Genomic DNA, 23,436 nt, shown 5'->3' with positions numbered 1-23,436 from the left:
GACTTCTGGGCCTGCACGGCGTAACAGAAGATCCCGCATGCCGCAGGGAAGAAGATCTCACATGCCACGACTAAGACACAACATAGGTAAATAAGTAAACTGTTTTTTAAAGTTTTCATCTTTGACATTAAATCTAATATATTCAGAGTTAAATTCTGATATAAGAAATGAGATAAGAATTCAATTAAAAAAATAAATATTGAGCTTATTGGCTAGGTGAGGCTTTAAAGGATATAATAATTGAAATATGACCCCAAAGTCTTAATAGTGGGTCTTAATCCTAAAGCAAAAAAAAAAGATTTTTGTCAAGAAGACAGAACTTCTTTCTACATATGTGTAGGAACACATGATAATCCCAGAGAACTCCCTAAGTAGTAGACAAAGAACCCAAATGTACTATTGGAATATAATTTTTTTTGCCCTAATTTACCATCTGTAGAGTATTATCCAGTACAATGTGGACCAGTAATATTAAAATGAAGTATATTTTTGTTTAAATGTGGTAAATTTAAATATTTAAATTAAGTATGAGACATTTTAAGCTTTAAATTTTAATGAACTAATAGAACAAATAAATAGTATCATTAAAAGTAATCTATAGGCACTAAAGGAATATTTTATATCAACAGTAAGAAAATTTCCTTAAAATCAACTTAGTTGAAACTGTATTTTAAAAAATCATTCATTTAAAACATAAAATATTGCTTGAAAAAATGTGGAGAATACAGAACACTCCAAAGAAAAATACTCATTAGGATACATTCCAATCAAACTCTAATAGAAAACTGATGGCAGCACAACAAGATAATGTTCTACATTTTAAAAAATTGTCTTCCATAATTTTGCTAAAGATGATAATAGTAAATATGACTAGGGTATTTATTTACTTTTATTTTAATGGGCATTAGAATTGTTTATTTAAATGCTAGGTTTCTATAATCCTGGAATACAACTGAAGATGAAAATATTAACTCTTTATGATTTTTTTAAAAAACACAAAAATATCTTAGAATGCCACAGAGAAAGAGCAAATCTATTCAATGCAAGCAGTAATAACTAGGTCAAATCACATATGACCAAAATGCAGCTTAGTATTTATTTTTCAAAGAAACTCCACTCACATTAATCATTTTAGGCTAAAACAGAGACACATACTTTAGAGCTATAAAATATACTTGGAAATTTGAAAGCTTCATAGTTAAATATAATAAAGAAAAATGACATAGCATTTTAGTACTGAATTCTTCTGGAGATATCCATTTAGGAAGGAAACAGGTCATGTGAGAATCATCTCACTCAGTATTTCTTTTAAAATATTTAAATAGTTAACTAGAAAAGAAATTAATAAAATAATCTATTTACCTGACCGCTACCCACAGTTGCCATGTTGATTTCTGCCACTCCTTGACCTTCATTCTGCCGTTCGGCTTCATGTGAGCCAGCTTCATGCTTGCTCTGAGATGACCTCTGTTAATATGGAGTTAACATCAATACATACAAAAACGGTGCATGCTTTCTCAGCCCACAGCTTTCCTTCTTTCTTGCTCTAAAGCTCTGAAGGCCTCAATGACACAGGTTCACAAAAGCACGGAGCTGCACTCCATAGCCTCCAGCGGGCTGTCAGCTGCCTGTCTCGGTCACAGCAAAGTGAAGTGTGTCCCTCGAACACTAGGGCTGCACAAGGCAAAGGGTTTTCTGAGACCCACAGAAACACCATCCTCCACCAGCTGTGCTCACATCACTATCGGGGACATAACCCAACTAGAGCAAATAACTGTCTTTTCCGCAAGGTCACATGGTTCTGGTATTTAATAGAGCTGCAAATATAGCAGTTACTATAGCTTATAAATACCTTCTATGTAAGTATATTTATACTTACACACACATATATTTTTATATACATCTGCTAATAAAAGTAATATGAAACCAACAGATAAGCTCTTAGATTCTAATATGAATAAAACCAAAACCTTTTCTAATGTAACCACCATCTGTTAGGTAAAGTGAAAGGGCAAGATTATATCCAGTAAAAGCAGTAATTTCAAGACAGATTATATCTAGTACAAAGCAGTCACTTTGAAAACTATCACCACAGAATCAAAGAAAGAAAATAATCAAGTATCTTTTATAGAAACAATTACCAGTGTGCCTCCTCTAGGAACATTATAGGCAAAATTAAAAATTACACATTAAAAATTGTGACATAATAATGGAAAACTATGTTACAAAATGGCTTCCACTGGAATTTATTTAAACATAAAGCTTTCCTAGACCATTTAAAATGTGACTTTAAAATAATTTACATATACTATTTCCATCAATAAACAAGTGTAAGTTATACATAGGCAAAAGAGAAGTAGTCCCAATAATTCAGAAACAAGAAAAAGCAATACCTTGGGAAAGTGATACCACAAAATTCAACAAAATCATCTAAAGCAGAGAATACAAAGTCAGTGAAGAGAAAAAATGAATCAACGAGCACTAAATCTACAAAGATTTGACACTGACATCACTGAAGATGTCAATATAAAAGTAATTATTGAGTATGTGCTATGTCAGTTACTTGCAATAGGGCTGGAGAACACAGTACTGACAAACCCAGGCATCGTTCAACGCACTCTTCCAGATTTAGTCTAGTCAGGGATGCTATCAAATAATGAAAGAAACAATAGTAAAGTTAAACACTTCGACAAGCACTCTGAAAAAAGAGCACAAGTTGCTTATAAGGATACATAACAGAGGGACATCAGACATTGTGGGAGTCAGGGGAAGTGCTCTCTTAGGAAGTATTGTTTGGACTGAGATCTAAAATATAAACAGGAGTTCTAGGAAACGGGATATGGCAGAGGATGAAGGAAACAGAGACCACATGCAAAAATTTAGGGAAATAGAGACCATATGCAAAGGAGCTGTGATGGGAGAAACGTGGTTTGCTCTAGGATATCAAAGAATTACAGTGTGAAGAGTAGAACAGAGAGATGGTTAAAAAAAGGAACTTAATGATTTTGTTGAATTTTAGTGTGATTCTCAGATGGCACTCATGCCCCCACATAACCAATACTCTAAAGGAAAAAGGTGCATGTATTCTGATCGTTTAAACTCAAATTTTGAATGGTCTAAGAAGATGGGAAACACAAGAGATCAACTTGCAGACTAAATATTAAAGTAAGTGGGAGATGACAGTCCTTTACACCCAGGGAAGCACTGATGCTTGGAGACAGAGGTCAACCTGAAGGACTGCACGACAGACTGGATACAGTGAGTGGAAGAAGAGATCTGGGGTCACAAACTACTCTTCTGTTTCTTAGCTCACACAGCTGAATAATGGTGGTACCATTCATGGAGACAGATAATACTAAAGGAGAAGGAGGATTTGGAGGATGTGGGGGTCACAAGGAGGACTTAGGAGGAGACCATCATTAGTTGTGCTTTGGTTACGTTGGATTTAAAATGCCTTTAAGACAATTCACCCACTTTAAGTGTACAACTCAATGACATTGAATAAACTTACCAAGAATCACTATATTTCAGTTTTAGACCATTTTCATCATTCTAAAAAGATCCTTCATGCTCATTTATAGGTAATCCCCATTCCCACTCACAGCTCCAAGTAACTATGACTCTGCTCTGTAAACTCGTCTTTTCTGTACGTTTATTGTAAATGGAATATACGGACTTACATGTCTAGCTACTTTTACTCAGTATAATGTTTTTGAGGTGCACCTCAGTTATAGTGTGTGTCAACAATTTGTTCCTTTTAATTGCCGAGTAGTATTACATTGTAACGGTATACATTTTATTTATTGATTTACCAGTTGATACACTTTTGCATTTTTCTACTTTTGGGCTACTGTGAATAATACTTCCATGAATATTCAAATTAAAGTCTCTGTGTGGACATATGTGCTCATTTCTCTTAGATAGCTAGAAGTGGAATTGCTGGGTCATATGGTAACTATACCTTTAATACTTTAGATAACTGCCAAACTTTTCCAAGTGGCTGAACCATTTTACATTCCCATCAGCAACATATGACAGCTTCTATTTATCCACATCCGTGCCAATGCTTATTGTTTTCCTCATGATTACAGCCATCCTAGTGAGTATAGAGTGATATAGCATTGTGGTTTTAACTTGACTTCCTTAACATCCAATGATGTCGAGCCTATTTTCATGTGCTTATTAGCCATTCCTATGAATTTTTCTGGTGAAATGTGTATTCAAATCTTTAGCCCATTTGTAAGTTGGGTTGTCTCTTTATTAATGAGTTATAAGAGTACTCTGCATGGGATTTTAAAAACTATTTCTCATTGGCTATTTTCTAGAGACTATTAAATCATGCCACAATTTTCCTTATAGCTCCCATCTTTTGGGGCCCCTCCCCCCCAAATGGTATACATTTGTCAGTAAATAACCTATAGAATACAAAAGAAAGTGGTAGGACTGGTTGCCTCATGTACCCTCTTGGAACTTCTGAGATTTGAATCAAGTGCAATAGTTATATCATCTGAGTTATATCCTGCATCTAGATCTTAAACCAGAATTGTTAGCAGGTAGGGCAAAGATAGTGTTATAAGATGCTTCATGGTGGAGAAATTATTTGGCAGACATCTTTTCTTCTCAGTACTGTATGTGAACTAATTTATGAGTATCTGATCCCGTTTTCTCCATTTTCTAGCTTCTCCTTCTGATAGTAATAAAGAAACAGCAAACAGTAAAATTAAAAACCTTTCTTTCTTAAATAAGACATGATACCTTCTTTTAGTTTATATTCACTGAATAAATGTAACGACTTAAGTCTATGAAAAATATGGCCATTTTTATAACAAAAAGAAACAAGAATAGACTAGGTTATGGTGGTAGACAGTTGGTCCCAAATCCAATGATATAAATGAAATCTTGAACAGATAAAAAAACACAAACAAGCCCCCAACCTGCAATAAACTTATAATTGTACTGATAATGAGAACTATTATTAACAAATGACAATTTTTCTTAGGAATTTCTAGAGGCCAGAATGTTGGTAACGTTTGGAAATGTACTGACAGTGAGTATATTATACCAGGCAAATGATGACCAAAAGAAGCCCCGTGCAGCAATACTAACAGCAAAGAAGGCTATTTAACACACATGAAAGAGTCAATCAAGTAGAAAAAATAAGTGTAAATATTGATTTAGAAATTTAAAAAAAACAACCCTGTTGATGCAGCCAAACAGTAAAAATCATAATACAAGAAAGATGGTGAATAAAAGCTAACTATAACTAAAGAAGCTAGAAAAACAACAGCAAACACTCAAAGCAGAAAAAATATATATAAAAAGAAAATATAAATGCAGTGCTGCTCAATAAAAAACAAAAGTTGCCTCTCTAAAAACAGTTTTAAAAATAGAGTATAGTAATTTTGATCAAGGGGAAAAAAAAACAAAACACCACAGATAAACTACCCTGGAAACCCAAAGGGGCCATAATAACCAGAATGCCACATACAGCAATGCCAATGACATTGAAAAAGGAGTAAAGAGATAGTTTTGTTTTATTTTGGAAAGAAAAAAACAGTACTGAAGAGTTAATATTGCAAAAAGGACACAGTCTGTATATTACAAATATTTGGTTCATACTGACTTAAAACATCCAGATTAAACTACTTTTAGCAATATGACTATTACACTGAACTTGACTACTTAGCAAGTACATGTTTCTACATATTTCAAATTCAATGTACTGAAGCCAAAGCTTCTAAGAGATTTAAAAAGCAAGGCATGCATGACCAGAGTCTTAAAAGACACTGTTTTCAAAATTATACTTTTTGACATTAGAATTAGTTGTCTTCTCTGTGTGTAAATGGGCTTGCACTAAGTTTCTGCCTCCAAACAGAACTGTTCATTATCCGGTCAGATTCTCAGGGCTGGCAGTAAGTGCTGTTGCTGTGGTTTACTTGCCAAGTCATGTCCGACTCTTTTGCAACCCCATGGACGGTAGTCCACCAGGTGTCTCTTTCTACTGGATTTACTAGGGAAGACTACTGGGGTGGGTTGCCATTTCGTTCTCCAGGGAATCTTCCCGACCCAGTGATAGAACCTGCGTCTCCTGGGCTGGCAGGCGGATTCTTTACCATCGAGCTACTTGGGAAGCATGCTGGTGATGAAAGGACACGTCAGATTTGTTTCGCATACAAAAGTTTTCTCTCACTCTAAAAGCTGTGCAGCTACTATAAAAACATTACAAAACTGGCCAAACTAAGAAAACAAGGAGGTATTAGCAGTGGTTACCTGCCTTTTCATATTATTTCTGAAAGACTGTTTGTGCATATTAAAAAATGGGATCAAAGTGTACATACTATTTTGTATCTCATAAACATTTTAAAATATCAACAAGCACTTCATCATGTTTTTAGTAATTATAGTTAGAAAAAAGCACTAGGTTGATATTTCATTCTTTGCATTCTCTTCTTTTTTCCTGTATGATCTGGAATGTGAGTCTCAATCTGGCTGCATATTAGAAACTTTGCATTGGTATATCCCCAAATACTGAGCCAATTTTTCCTAGCAACAATTCTGTATTGTTCAATGAGGACTTTTATTCAACACTTTTTGCTCTTATTGCAGAGAGACAGGTCATCCTGTAGTTGACTTAAGAAGAAATACTTTATTTTCTCTGAGCCTCCCACATGCTATTTTTCCTTATTCAGCAATAGTTCATTTAAGTTCCATGTAGGTTTTCTTTTTATTTACCCATAAACAAAGTGACAAGTGCCCAAATTCAGTGGCTATAAACAGATAGCTGAAGGGATGGTTTTTTATACCCCATCCTTCTGTGTAGTGATCAAAACCAAATTTCAGCTGAAGAGCTGACAAATATGGTTTTAACCCCCTTTTTAATCCTCATTTCCAGAAGTACCTAGTGTAACCAACTCTGGAAACTTTCAGGACTCCACAGTGTAAAATGAGTTGCTTTGTGACCTCCTACTGCTCACTCTGGGGTCAGCTCTCTACCATAATCTAGAAGAATTATTTGTTTATCTGCTTTGCAGTTCTCCAAATTTTATTGTCACCTTCCCTGGTATTTGTGCTTTTTCATTTTACCCTTTTACTGTCATTTTAATGAAGTTTGTAAAGTAAGCACAGATAAATGTATATGATCAACTTTTACTATGGATTACACAAGGAGATAGCTTATTTACAAACTGTTAGTAGCCAAATTATATGTAAACAGATAACTGAAGTAAGGTATCTATTTATGGCTCTATAAGCTTTAATTGCATAAAAGTTATGAAGAAATCATACTAGTATAGATTTTTGAAATCTATACTTAATTTAATGAAAAAGCTTATCAAGTGTCTCAATTCTCTAGAGCATCTATTTCAATGACGCCATGCTAATTATACATATTTTCTTTTCTTAGAACAACCACCTATCATTATAACTACAAACAAAAGAGACAATTCACTAACCTTCGGTTGCTTGGGACTGTAAAAGCTGTCGTATACGAAGTATGTCCTTTTCTATTTGTTGAATTCTGGTTATTCTTCGCTAAAATAAAATAAGTAACCAAGTTAGATCTATTTTTATTAAAAAAAAAACATTAGTTTTTAATATTAATTTAACATTAACCATTCTATGGTTACCATTTAAAAGTAGGATTATATCAAATCATTCTTTTTTCTATGCCAAGTCATTCTTATGTGAGAATTAGATACATATACATATACATATTCATATACTGAGGACATCAGTGCATCAGTTCAACTTTTTAACATATCTAACTTTATAAAACAGATCCCTAAATTTAGGAAAACTGTACAAATGCAAGTTATGTATCTACTTGGACCATAAAGAAAGGTGAGGGCTGAAGAACTGATGCTTCTGAACTGTGGTGTTGGAGAAGACTCTTGAGAGTCCAGTGGACCGCAAGGAGATCCAACCAGCCCATCCTAAAGTCCTGAATATTCACTGGAAGGACTAATGCTGAAACTGAAGCTCCAATACTGTGGCCACCTGATGCGAAGAGCCAACTCACTGGAAAAGATCTTGATGCTGAGAAACATTGAAGGCAGAAGGAGAAGGGGACAACAGAGGATAAGATGGTTAGATGGTATCATGGATTTCAATGGACATGAGTTTGAGCAAACTCAGGGAGACAGTGAAGGACAGGAAAGCCTGGCAATGCTGCAGTTCACAGAGTAGCAAAGACCTGGACATGACTGAACAACTGAACAACACATGATACATAACAGTGTGAAACTGGTATATAAAAGCTGTTCTCAAAAACTTTCAAAAAGAAAATTACATCTGAATTTAAACTTTTATATTAATTCAGATGTCAGTACAGTATAATGAGTTTATGTAAAGTATGGCATCCTGTAAAGAGAAAGAGCATCTGCTTTTTTTTAAGAAGCACCAGTACGTAAACAATAAGAACAATCTTCCCTAAAGTTATTCCTATTACAGGTCAGCAGTACCTTTCAGAGTTAGCTTTCCCAAATACTTCAGCTAAACATTACTCCAAACACTAAAGATCACAATGATGGTAGGAGTTATTGCTTCCCCCATATACTGAGATCTTCAAGTGAACACAAAGCAGTAACTACAGATCAAACAATGTGGAAGTGAAAAATGTGGGAAATGTTTTAAAAATAAGTACTGCCAATATTTTATCATCAACTGCCAGAATTCCATAGTTGACACTGTAACATTGGTATAAGAAACTGTATTGTAAGAGTAATTGTTTCAATGAGGAAAAAGTGTCAGAAAATAGACGGAGTGATTTGCAAACTTTTTATGATTATGCACCCATCAATGAAAGATTTTTGAGCATGTATACTTCAATAGATAATTAAAGTATTATAACGAATAGCTTTAAGTATATACAGCTAAAAAGCTTACATACAAAACTTACCCTTGAATCATACATAGTTTTGTTTAAATACAATGTCCTTATGATTTTATTGCCATAGTAGGAATCATTATTGTTGCTGTTTTTTGGAAAAGTTCAAAACAGATGTGCTCACCAAAAAAGAAACTTTCCTCTCTCAGTCCCTCAGTTGTATCACTACAACTATGCTAATTCTCTATCACAATTCTGAAAATAGTGAACTTAAGGTAAATAATCACACTCCTCTCTCACGCTAGTAAAGTAATGCTCAAAATTCTCCAAGCCAGGCTTCAGTAATACATAAACTGTGAACTTCCAGATGTTCCAGCTGGTTTTAGAAAAGGCAGAGGAACCAGAGATGAACCTGCCAACATCCGCTGGAACATCGAGAAAGCAAGAGAGTTCCAGAAAAACATCTATTTCTGCTTTATTGACTATGCCAAAGCCTCTGACCGTGTGGATCACAAAAAACTGTGGAAAATTCTGAAACAGATGGTCACACCAGGCCACCTGACCCACCTCTTGAGAAACCTATATGTAGGTCAGGAAACAACAGTTAGAACTGAACATGGAACAACAGACTGGCTCCAAATAGGAAAAGGAGTACATCAAGGCTGTATATTGTCACTGTGCTTATTTAACTTATATGAAGAGTACATCATGAGAAATGCTGGGCTTGAAGAATCACAAGCGGGAATCCAGACTGCTGGGAGAAATATCAATAACCTCAGACACGGAGATGACACCACCCTTACGGCAGAAAGTGAAGAACTAAAGAGCCTCTTGATGAAAGTGGAAGAGGAGAGTGAAAAAGTTGGCTTAAAGCTCAACATTCAGAAAACTAAGATCATGGCATCTGGTCCCATTACTTCATGGCAAATAGATGGGGAAACAGTGAACACAGTGGCTGACTTTATTTTCCTGGGCTCCAAAATCACTGCAGATGGTGACTGCAGCCATGAAATTAAAAGACGCTCACTCCTTGGAAGGAAAGTTATGACCAACCTAGATAGCATATTAAAAAGCAGAGACATTACTTTGTCAACAAAGGTCCGTCTAGTCAAGCTTATGGTTTTTCCAGTGGTCGTGTATGGATGTGAGAGTTGAACTGTGAAGAAAGCTGAGCACCGAAGAATTGATGCTTTTGAACTGTGGTACTGGAGCAGACTCGAGAGTCCCTTGGACTGCAAGGAGATCCAACCAGTCCATCCTAAAGGAGATCAGTCCTGAATATTCATTGAAGGACTGATGCTGAAGCTGAAACTCCAATACTTTTGCCACCTCATGCGAAGAGTTGACTCACTGGAAAAGACCCTGATGTTGGGAGGAATTGGGGGCAGGAGGAGAAGGGGATGACAGAGGATGAGATGGCTGGATGGCATCACCGACTCGCTGGACATGAATGTGGGTAAACTCCGGGAGCTGGTGATGGACAGGAAGGCCTGGTGATCTGTGATTCATGGGGTCACAAAGAGTTGGACATGACTGAGCGACTGAACTGAACTGAAGGTAAATAATATTTTCTATTTAAGACATTTTACCATGTCCAATTGTCACCATGAAAACATGCTGAAGAAGAAATACTTTTAGTAGCTCTCTAAAGATTCTGCAGAGATGAGTGATTACTTCTACATCAGACACCAAATACATCCTGGCATTACAGAAACAACAAAACTATCTACACTTATTAGTTTCATAATATTTCATTGTTTTCCTCTCTCTATATAACCAGCTCCCCGTCACCAATAAAGTCCCAAGTCAAAATTTTTAATATTTAGAGGGTGAAAACAGGAAAATATACCTAACATTCCTCTTCACAGAACTGTATTTCTGTATTGCTATTAGGTCACTAGACCCTGTAATCAAGTCTGCACCTTGATGACTGCTTCCACAATAACATTTGTGCTTTCGTTACTCAACATAAAATGGAAGAAGTCAGTAGCACTTCTTTCCATTCTCTGTATGACAATCTTGAATATTTATGAAATTAAATAAAATGCAACATGCTTAATTGTTCAGGCATATAGACATGGTATGACTTTTGAAAAACTGATATAAAAATTATTTAGTAATATAGTTTGATATATATATTGAAATACCATGTAGAATCAAACCCCATACTCGCCAGAGACACTCAGAGGGCTCAAACAAACTTTATGTGCACCAGGACCCAGAGACTCCACAGAGACGGAGACAGAACTGTGTTTGGGTGTCTCCTGTGAACATGTGGGTCAGCAGTGGACTGCTGCAGAGGCAGGGGCTCTGAGTACAGTAGACCTGAGTATGGCATAAGCTGTCTCAGAGGAGCTCACCATTAACCCAACATAGAGCTGCCAGAACTCACACAGGACTGGGGAAACAGACTCTGGGAGGGCACAAATAGAACCTCGTGTGCACTAGGACCCAGGAGAAAGGAGCAGTGACCCCACAAGAGACTGACCCAGACTTGCCCATGAGTGTCCAGGAGTCTCTGGCAGAGGCAGAGGTCGGCGGTGGCCTGCTGCAGGGTCAGGGGCACTGGATGTAGCAGTGCAGGCATGTGACCTTTTGAGCGAGGTCACCATTATCTTCACTACCTCCACCATACTTTGGCCTCAGATAAATAACAGGGAGGGAACATAGCCCTGCCCTTCAACAGAGGATTGGATTAAAGGTTCACAGAGCATGGCCCCGCCAAACAGAACAAGACCCAGTTTCCCCCTCAGTCAGTCTCTCCCATCAGGAAGCTTCATAAGCCTCTTATCCTGATCCATCAGAGGGCAAACAGACTCAAAACCACAATCACAGAAAACTAACCAAACTGATCACATGGACCACAGCCTTGTCTAACTCAGTCTAACTATGAGCATGCCTTGTAGGGTCAACCAAGATGGATGGGTCATGGTGGAGAGTTCTGACAAAACATGGCCCATTGGAGAAGGGAAAGGCAAACCACTTCACTATTCTTGCCTTGAGAACCCCAACAACAACATGAAAATGCAAAAAGACAGGGCACTGAAAGATGCACTCCCTGGGTTGGTAGGTGCCCACTATGCTCCTAGAAATAACTCCACAAAGACTGACGAGATGGAGCCAAGCAAAAACAACATTCAGTTGTGGATGTGATGGTGACGGAAGCAAAGTCCAATGCTGATAGAGCAATACTGCATAGGAATGCTAGGTCCATGAATCAAGGCAAACTGGAAGTGGTCAAACAGGAGATGGCAAGAGTGAACGTCAATATTTTAGGAATCAGCAAACTAAAATGGATTGGAATGGGTGAATTTAATTCAGATGACCATTATTACTACTGTGGGAAAGAATCCCTTAGAAGAAATGTCATAAGTCAACAAAAGCACTCGAAATGCTTGGGTGCAGTCTCAAAAATGACAGAATGATCTCTGTTCATTTCCAAGGCAAACCATTCAGTATCATGGTAATCCAAGCTTGTGCCCTGACCGGTAATGCTGAGGAAGCTGAAGTTGAACGGTTCTGTGAAGACCTACAAGACCTTCTAGAACTAACACCCAAAAAAAGATGTCCTTTTCATTACATGGGACTAGAATGCAAAGTAGGAAGTCAAGAAACACCTGGAGTAACAGGCAAACTTGGCCTTGGAGTACAGAATGAAGCAGGGCAAAGGCTAATAGAGTTTTGCCAAGAGAACACACTGGTCATAGCAAACACCCTCTTCCAGTAACACAAGAGAAGACTCTACACATGGTTTTCACCAGACGGTCCACACTGAAATCAGACTAATTATATTCTTTGCATCCAAAGATGGAGAAGCTCTATAGAGTCAGCAAAAACAAGACCGGAAGCTGACTGTGGCTTAGATCATGAACTCCTTATTGCCAAATTCAGACTTAAACTGAAGAAAGTAGGGAAAAACTACCAGACCAATCAGATATGACCTAAATCAAATCCCTTATGACGATGCAGTGGAAGTGAGAAATAGATTCAAGAGATTAGATCTGATAGACAAGACTGCCTGAGGAACTATGGACGGAGGTTCGTGACATTATACAGGAGACAGGGAGCAAGACCATCCCCAAGAAAAAGAAATGCAAAAAGGCAAAATGGTTGTCTGAGAAGGCCTTACAAATAGCTGTGAAGAGAGGTGAAAGGCAAAGGAGAAAAGGAAAGATACACTCATTTGAATGCAGAGTTCCAATGAATAGCAAGGAGAGATAAGAAAGCCTTCCTTAGTGACCAATGCAAAGAAATAGAGGAAAACAACAGAAAGGGAAAGATGAGATTTCGTCAAGAAAATTAGAGATACCAAGGGAATATTTCATGCAAAGATGGGCACAATAAAGGACAGAAATGGTATGGACCAACAGAGGCAGAATGTATTAAGAAGAGGTGGCAAGAATACACAGAAGAACTGTACAAAAAGATCTTCACAAACCAGATGATCAAAATGATATGATCACTCACCTAGAGCAGACATCCTGGAATGCGAAGTCAAGTGGGCCCTAGGAAGCATCATTACGAACAAAGCTAGTGGAGGTGATGGAATTCCAGTTAAGCTATTTCAAATCCTCAAAGACGATGCTATGCAAGTGTTGCACTCAATATGGTAGCAAATTTGGAAAACTCAGCAATGACTGCAGGACTGGAAAGGGTCAGTTTTCATTCCAATCCCAAAGAAAGGCAATGCTGAAGAATGCTCAAACTACCACACAATTGCACTCATCTCACATGCTAGCAAGGTAATGCTCAAAATTCTCCAAACCAGACTTCAACAGTATGTGAACCATGAACTTCCAGATGTTCAAACTGGATTTAGAAAAGGCAGAGGAACCAGAGATCAAATTGCCAACGCCTGCTGACTCATCGAAAAAGCAAGAGAGTTCCAGAAAAAACATTTATTTCTGCTTTATTGACTATGCCAAAGCCTTTGACTGTGTGGATCACAACAAACTGTGGAAAATTCTGAAAGAGACGGGAATACCAGACCACCTGATCTGCCTCTTGAGAAATCTGTATACAGGTCAGGAAGCAACAGTTAGAACTGGACATGGAACAACAGACTGGTTCCAAATAGGAAAAGGAGTACGTCAAGGCTGTATATTGTCACCCTGCTTATTTAACTAATGTGCAGTGTACATCATGAGAAATGCTGGGCTGGATGAAGCACAAGCTGGAATCAAGACTGCTGGGAGAAATATCAATAACCTCAGATATGCAGATGACACCACCCTTATGGCACAAAGTGAAGAAGAACTAAAAAGCCTGTTAATAAAAGTGAAAGAGGAGAGCGAGACAGTTGGCTCTAAACTCAACATCAAAATTAAGATCATGGCATCTGGTCCCATCACTTCATGGCAAATAGATGGGGGAAACAATGGAAACAGTGACAGACTTTATTTTTTGGGACTCCAAAATCACTGCAGATGGTGACTGCAGCCGTGAAAGGAAAGACGCTTGCTCCTTGGAAGAAAATTTATGACCCACCTAGACAGCACATTAAAAAGCAGAAACATCACTTTTCCAACAAGGGCCCGTCTAGTCAAAGCTATGGCTTTTCCAGTAGCCATGCATGGATATGAGAGTAGGACTTAAAGAAAGCTGAGTGCCGAAGCATAGATGCTTTTGAACTGTGGTGTTGGAGAAGACTCTTGAGAGTCCCTTGGACTGCAAGGAGATCCAACCAGTCCATCCTAAAGGAAATCAGTCCTGAATATTCATTGGAAGGACTGACGCTGAAGATTCAACTCCAAGACTTTGGCCACCTGATGCGAAGAACTGACTCATTTAAAGACCCTGATGCTGGAAAGACTGAAGGCGGGAGGAGAAGGGGACGGCAGAGGATGAGATGGTTGGATGGCAACACTGACTTAATGGACATGAGCTTGAGTAAACTCCGGGAGCTGGTGATGGACAGGGAGGCCTGGTGTGCTGCAGTCCATGGGGTTGCAGAGTCCGACATAACTGAGCCACTGAACAGAAGTGAACTGAATAGTTCAGTATGAATTCAGGACAGCTCTCAAGAAATTAGGAATAGAAGGTAAATTCCTTAACGTGATAAATGGTATCAAAAACCTTAAGTAAACAGCATACTTAATCGTGAAATTTCAGAATTCTCTTTAAAGCCAAGGTGAGATGAAGAAGACCAATTATCATTGCTTTATTCAAAGATGTATTACATTTCTTATATAATACAAAGAGGGAAAAAAGGACTGGAAAAGACAAAACTGTCATTACTTGGAGACAATTTAACATCTAAATGAAAAAATCCAAGAAAATCTTAAACTACTGAGACAATCTAACAAAAGAGTTCAGGAAGACTCCTGGATACATCAAATTTAGTAATGTAAACTAGAGAAAATTCCATTCACAATAGCAACAAAAACTAAGATATCTAGGAATAAATGAAAAAAAAAAAGATGTGTAAGAGGATCATGAAGAATATGGACTACAGAGAATGAGATGTTTGGATAGCATCACAGACTCACTGGACATGAATTTGAGCAAACTGTGGGAGAAAGTGAAGGACAGGGAAGTCTGGTATGCTGTAGACCATGAGGCTGTAAAGAGTTGGACATGACTTAACAATTGAACAACAAGGGTTTTATGAAGAATGTTATAAAGCTTTTCTGAAGGGCATAAAATAAGACCCAAATGAATGAGATACAAAACGAGTAACAGTACCTAATATTTACTTGGAATTTGCTAAACTCCAAGGGTTTTATGCATATTAACTCATTTAATCCTTACATTTTTTACAGGGAATCATTTTCTACATTTTACCAATGAGAAAACTGAGGCAGAGTTTAAACAAGATCACTGTGCTGATAAGTGACACGGAATTAGAATCCAGAGACCAATCTTTCAACCAAGATCCAATCTTCATACTGTAAAGATATAAATTCTCCTGAAATTAATTTATAAATTCAATGTATAACTAATCAAAAGTCAATAAGGTTTTTCCTTGAAGAAAATAAGCTGATACTAAATTTCAAATAAAAGAGTAATGAAACAGAATATAAACACATTTTTACAGACGTAAATAAGTAGGACTCATACTACAAGACTTAAGATTAATAAAATTATAGCAAATAAAACAAGTGTGGTATCCAGAGAAGCTAAAACAGACTAATGGAACAGAGTTCACAAATATTCAGCAAATACAACTTCTCAAATGCCAAAAACAGCATTACTAATCCATGGGGAAACAGAGATGCATCCAATAAATGTTAATGGAAAATTCTGTTAACAACATAAATATATATCTATCTGTGTGTATCTGTATGTCTGTATATATCACTAATTATATAATTATTGAATAGAAATTATACTGCATATAACATATACTATATACACACATTTAAAAATCATATGCATGAGTGTTTATATATATATATACATAAAATTAGATTCCTACCTCTAAAACTAAAAGATGATGCTATGAAAGTGCTGCACTCAATATGTCAGCAAATCTGGAAAACTCAGCAGTGGCCATCGGACTGGAAAAGGTCAGTTTTCATTCCAATCCCAAAGAAAGGCAATGCCAAAGAATGCTCAAACTACCTCACAATTGCACTCATCTCAAACGTTGGTAAAGTAATGCTCAAAATTCTCCAAGCCAGGCTTCAACAATACATAAACTGTGAACTTCCAGATGTTCAAGCTGGTTTTAGAAAAGGCAGAGGAACCAGAGATCAAATCGCCAACATCTGCTGGAACATCGAGAAAGCAAGAGAGTTCCAGAAAAACATCTATTTCTGCTTTATTGACTATGCCAAAGCCTCTGACTGTGTAGATCACCACAAACTGAGGAAAATTCTGAAAGAGATGGGAATACCAGACCACCTGACCTGCCTCTTGAGAAACCTGTATACAGGTCAGGAAACAACAGTTAGAACTGAACATGGAACAACAGACTGGTTCCAAATAGGAAAAGGAGTACGTCAAGGCTGTATATTGTCACCCTACTTATTTAACTAAAGTGCAGTGCTCGCTTTGGCAGCACATATGCTAAAATTAACTAATGTGCAGAGTACATCATGAGAAACGCTGGGCTGGATGAAGCACAAGCTGGAATCAAGACTGCCAGGAGAAATATCAATAACCTCAGATATGCAGATGACAGCACCCTTATGGCAGAAAGTGAAGAACTAAAGAGCCTCTTGATGAAAGTGAAAGAGGGCAGTGAAAAAGTTGGCTTAAAGCTTAACATTCAGAAAACTTAAGATCATGGCAACTGGTCCCATCACTTCATGGAAAATAGTTGGGGAAACAATGGCTGAGTTTATTTTTTGGGGCTCCAAAATCACTGCAGATGGTGATTGCAGCCATGAAATTAAAAGACACTTACTCCTTAGAAGGAAAGTTATGACCAACCTAGACAGCATATTAAAAAGCAGAGACATTACTTTGCCAACAAACATCCGTCTAGTCAAGGCTATGGTTTTTCCAATGGTCATGTATGGATTGTTGGATTATAAAGAAAGTTGAGTGCCGAAGAATTGATGCTTTTGAACTGTGGTGTTCAAAAGAGAAGACTCTTTTTTTTTTTTTTTATTCCCCATCCCGATCCCCTCTCCCACCTCCCTGGAGAAGACTCTTGAGAGTCCCTTGGACTGCAAGGAGATCCAACCAGTCCATCCTAAAGGAGAGCAGTCCTGTGTATTCATTGGAAGGACTGATAGTGAAGCTGAAACTCCAATACTTTGGCCACCTGATGTGAAGAAATGAGTCATTTGAAATGACCCTGATGCTGGGAAAGATTGAGGGCGGGAGGAGAAGGGGATGACAGAGGATGAGATGGCTGGATGGCATCACCGACTCAATGGACATGGGTTTGGGTGGACTCCGGGAGTTGGTGATGGACAGGGAGGCCTGGCGTGCTGCGGTTCATGGGGTCGCAAAGAGTCGGACATCACTGAGCAACTGAACTGACTTACTGACCTCTAAAACATATATAATAGCAAATCTGAGATGAATTAACGATCTAATTGAAAAATAAAACATTAGACTTACTAGAAAAAAATAGGGTATATTTAAAGATAGGAAAAGATGTAAAAATAGGTTGAAGAAAGCACAAATACGACAATATAACTAATTTAGCATTACAATAAAAAATAATTTTTTGTTATCATTAAGCAAAAGTAGGTAACAGATTTGGCAGGGAACAGTTATGAAATACATCATGTATAACAGATGGGTATTAAGAGTATATTAAAATATCTCTCAAATATAAATGAATAAGACATCTAACAATATGAAAAAAACAGCAAAAAGAAAATCTTAAAAGTCTAATACATATATGAAAAGATATTCAACTTCAGTAGTACTCATGAAAGTATAAACTAAATGACAAGATAATGTTTCATATGCTCATTGATTGTTAATTATAAAGTTTGACTCACAATTTCTGAAGGAAAAAAAGAAAACAAGAGTCAAAGGAAACAGAATTCTCATATACTCCTGGGAGAAACGCAAACTGATAAAATCATTTTGAGGGCAATCTGGCCAACACTATTCAGAACACTCCTACCTTAGGACCAGCAATTATGCTTTCAGGTATGTGTACCAGAGCAGAGGTCAGCAAGTTAAGGCTTGCCAGTCATCTGTTTATGAATCATGTTTTACTGAAACACAGTCATGCTCATTTGCTCATATACTGTTGTCTATGGTTGCTTTCTTGCTACAAAGGCAGAGTTGAGTAGTTGCAACAGACCACATGGCTGACAAAGTCTAAGCTACTTACCATACAGCCCTCTAAGAAAAAGACTCTTGACCTAGAAAAACTTTTGTGCACGTTTATAGGATATGGATAAGTATGTTTATCAGAGTTGTTTCAACAGTGAGAAATTATAAATCACCTAAATATATGTCAAGCAGAAAACAGGTAAAGCTACACAGAACTATGTCATCCATGTATTTATAAAACATTACGGCAGCACAGAAGGATAAGTAACTTTCGTTCTACCAATCCCCAACTCCCAGAAAAAGCTCTTATGAATAAGCTGATGTACATTTATCCAACCTTTTCTTACACGCATAGAGGAGAGTAGGGAGCACCATACTATGAGCCCAAATTTGTGTTGAACAAATAAAGAAACAAATAAATAAATAACCAAACTGTTAATGGAGACAGGCAGAGACTAATTCAAATAGGCATGGGCAAGAGTGGATTTTGTTTCAATTTCCCCAAAACTGTTCCACAGTCATTTGTATGTGTTTTATTGGTCATCTGCATTTTCTTTTCAATAAACTGAATGATTACATCCTCTGCCCATATAAAAAGTTGTCTTTTTCTTCTTAGTTTGTAGAATTCTTACAGTACAGGGATATTAAACCTTTCCCCCTTGATGTGTCACAAATAGTTTCCCGTATTTTTTTTTCCTGCAGGATGAATGCTTTAAAATTTTACAAAATAAATCCTGTCCCCTCCTATTGCTTTTGAGTTTCCATTCTTAATTAAGATCTCTCTTGTCCTATATTTTCTTCTATTAATTTTATTTTTTACATTTAGATATTTAACTCACCTGTAACTCTTCATGTACAAGATGTGAGGTAGGGATCTAATTTAATTTCTCTACTACTAGATAGGGCTTCCTTGGTGGCTCAGTGGTAAAGAATCTGCCTGCCAATGAAGGAGATGTGGGTTCAATCCCTGGGTCAGGAAGATCCCCTGGAGAAGGAAATGGCGACCCATTCCAGTATTCTTGCCTGAGAAATCCCATGGACAGAGAAGGCTGACGGCCTACAGTTCACAGGGTCAAGAAAGACTCGGACACGACTTAGTGACTAAAAAACAACCACCACCAGAAAGGTTCCCAGTTATCATCTATGTTCTCACTGAGTTATTTACCATTCCCCCCCCCCCAAACTTGCAACTTCTATCATTAAAAGATTCCAGATTTTCTTACATCTTTTTCTAGTCTCTATTCTGTTCTATTTGCCTATGTCTATTCCTGTGCTATTAATATCATACTGTGATTACTGCAACACCTTTACAGCAAATTTTACCAAATGGTAAGGTAAATCCTCACTCACTATAATTTTCTTAAATACTTTTGGAAATTCTTACTTTACAAACTTAAAAATCATTTTTCCGGGCTCTAAAAAAATTAAGATTATGACTAGAATCATATTATATTTCTATATCAACTTTTTAAAGAAAAGACATTATTAGGATATTAAAATCTTCTCACCCAGGGATCTTATTTATTTTTAGCAACAGAGACATCAGTGGTTTAATGGAAGGGGGATCTTACACACCTGAAACAAAGTCCTGGAGTGATACCCTACCATGTGTGACGGATGGCAGGCAGGACACGCAGCAGGCTTCCCTCTTGGGTGGAAGGGGAGAGTGCCAGTTACACAGTGATGTCAGGCTGGCTCATCAGTTGCCAGGGAAAGCCACAGAGGGGGAATGCCCTTCACTGCCCCAGTGATCAGCACAGACAATAGCTGGGGCCAGGGGCAAGTGTGTGGGAAGGTCAGGCTTGTATGCAGGGTGCAGGGGAAGCAGGCATTCACAGGATGTACAGACAGCAAGAGTGGTCTGACTACTCACTTCACTCCTCCATACCCTGCAGGACCTTACAATCTTAGTTGGCCCCTCTTCTGTGATATCCCTGGCATCACTGCAACCAGATAACACAAATACAATGCAGAGAGCCACACAGGCTTTTCTACTTCTAGGGCCCCATAGTGTGTCCTTTAGCAATTTTATATTTTTCTTCATGTGGTCTGTGTTTGGTATTTTAAAATTTCCTGTCATTATGAAGAGATCATTCTACCCAATTTCCATTTCCAAATGGTAGTCATTGCTAATAGAGAAACCCTAATGTATCTTAACTCCAGCCACCCTACTGAGTTCTCTCATTAGCTGAAAAACTTTTTGGCTCTTCACCATGGTTTTTCTAGGTAGACAACAATGTAGTTTACAAATGACAATTATTTGCTCTCTTCCCTTCTAGTTGGAAAATAGTGCAGTAGTTAAACAATTTGTTTTCTTTCTACCTGAATTAGTGGAACCTCCAAACAAAGTTAAGTAATAGTGATGAGAGCAAGCGGCAAACCATGTTAATGACTGCAAAGGTAATAATCTAATTATTTCTCTATTTTCTCAATCTAATATAATGTTGGCTTCTGTTTCTGGTACATGATTGTTTTTTAAAAAAACTTTCACTCTATTTTTATTTTACTTGGAATTTTTATCCATCTTTTCCTTGCAAAGGAGGTAACACATTTTTTTTCTCATGGCCTCAGGCCTTCTTGGAATTCACTTTCATGTTCGTTAGCTGACCATTCTAGTCTTACGTGCTGAGTCACTCAAGCAGAGTTATGAGGGAGAGAATTACTATGGACAATTATTTTCATTATTCCCATTACCTAATTATTAGTGTTTGTAAGAGTTGCATACTACTAATGTAATAATTTAATAACTACCCAAATGGTGGACACTGCAATCGTCTCTCTCTCTCTGTCTTACAGTGTTGTGATGAATAGCATAAAATCCATACTTATATTCTTGCTGCTTTAACTCGACATTCCTGGAGGACATATTCTGAGAGTCTTACAGAATTACTATGTCAGAGGGTACAAACATTTTAACTTTGACAGGTAGTGCTACAGAGTCCTTCAGGACTGTACCAGTTTATTCTTACAACAGGCAGACAACGATGCTTCATATTACAATCTCTCAAAATCTCACCAGTATTACATGACACTAAACTTTAAAGCTTTTGCCAGCCTGATAGGCAGAAAATTAACCAACCAAACAAGAAACCACCACCACAAACAAAAAACAACATTATTGTATGTTACTTTTCCCTGATAACTAGTGACGTTTAAGTATATTTTAACAATGATTTATTAACCACTTGTACTTTTGTGATGGGACTACTCATACCTTCTGATTATTTTCCTCTTTGGTTGTCTTGTTTTCAATTGATTTGTAGGTGCTCCCTGTATATTAGGGATAGTAACTCCTCATATGTACTGCAAATACTTCCATTTTTGCTTTGTGTACAATATCTCTTTAGCCCTAAGCTTAATATATTTCCAGAATAAATGAATGTTTGCTGTATTTATAAAATATGGACTAAAAATTCCTTAGAATATTAACTAGCAAAAGAACACTATATTCCAGAACAAAATTAAAATGAATACATCTGCACATATCTGGACAAAATGGCCAAGAAAGAACTCAAGTTAACCTGTTCTAGAGTAAGCTGTCTGGAATATACTTATTTATATTTATACATTAATACAGACATTTTCATATCAACATCTCATTTCTTAAGAACCTCTAAAAGCAAACACATTAACAGATATAGAAAAACATGTATACAGTATTCCATAAATTCACATTCTAAAAACGTAAATTCATATAAACCAGAGTAAAATTTCTCATAGTTTTTCTATCAACAAACAAAATCTGCCTGGTATTTTAAAATAATTTCATGAAAACACCAACTGTTACAAATACTAAATCTGTATTAATTGTATCATATAATTTAAAGTATCTTTGGAAATTCATTATATATTCTTGATTCCATACCACTTATATGGTGATAAATACCTTCTCCCAATATGTAACTTATCTTTTCACCTTTTTATTTTCTTCTTTTGGCCGTGCCATTTTGGCTTGCGGGATCTTAGTTCTCTGACCACAGACTGAACTCAGGGCCTGGCAGTAACAGCACTGAGTCCAAACAAATGGACAGACAGGGAATTCCCAAACATGCTTTTTCCCCTTTTCATTTTCTTTAAGGTACCTAATATAAGATAAATTCTTAAGTTTAAAATAGTAGAATTTTACCAGTCTTTATAATTAGTCTAATGTCTTAAGAAATCCTTTCTTATGCCAATATTCTTTCTTTACATAGTTGAGGGTAGAAACATGAGAATGTTCTCCATTCAATTTGTTTCTCTTCCCAAGGTTCTTTTTATATGTTTCTCTCCTCGAATGAGACTTTCCTTTTTTCATTACACAAACACAGAAGTAAAAATCTCAAAGGATAACTGAAGTTAGCTAGCAACTAATAAGATGACCAGAATTGAATTCTTCTTCCCTCTTATAATTCCAAGGCATAGCAGAACAGTATCCGAGAATTGAAATATGAAGGCAGAATTATGTGAATACTGGTTATGCTTCCCAGCAGCCATAGTAAACTATTCTTATTTTGAACTAGTGCCAAAGTAAAGATAGACTTTAAAAAATCTTTAAGAATAAAACTTAACCAAAGTTAACAGAGCTGTAATTCATTAGATTCTTCATAGAAATCTAGCTACTACTGTTTCATAGTTTAATAATAAATATGTTACCTGTGCTCGTTTTTCCATATCCTGGCAACTACCTAGTTGTTCTTCCATTGCAACTCTGATTTGCCTTGCCTCGTATTCCAACTGCCTTCTGGTCATATCTGTTTGTAAGGAAAACTAAAACCACAAGTAAAATGGAAATGTTAATATCTTGTGTTTATCAGTAAAAATAAAAAAGCATATAAGTATCCATAAAGAAAATGAATAAACAAATACATAAGTTATCATAAGAAAGTTATTTTTTACTCTAAGAAGTCCTAAAACTTGATGATCACTGCTAGGCTCAGCCTGGCTTT

At 36.9% G+C, this 23,436-nt stretch overlaps 1 long non-coding RNA gene across 1 annotated transcript; it reads right to left on the bottom strand.

Moving 5' to 3' along the window:
- Positions 1 to 1,143: 1,143 nt before the first annotated feature.
- Positions 1,144 to 23,196, bottom strand: LOC136155337 (uncharacterized). Its single transcript, XR_010660790.1, has 3 exons — positions 23,144 to 23,196; positions 7,452 to 7,530; positions 1,144 to 1,674 (listed from the first exon to the last, which is right to left on the bottom strand). It is a non-coding gene; the product is annotated as an uncharacterized lncRNA (long non-coding RNA).
- Positions 23,197 to 23,436: the final 240 nt, after the last annotated feature.

Source organism: Muntiacus reevesi, unplaced genomic scaffold (assembly GCF_963930625.1).
Source record: "Muntiacus reevesi unplaced genomic scaffold, mMunRee1.1 SCAFFOLD_120, whole genome shotgun sequence".
Taxonomy (NCBI): domain Eukaryota; kingdom Metazoa; phylum Chordata; class Mammalia; order Artiodactyla; family Cervidae; genus Muntiacus; species Muntiacus reevesi.
The sequence above is the reverse complement of the archived record's forward strand: the minus strand, read 5'-3'. Positions and strand labels throughout refer to the sequence as shown.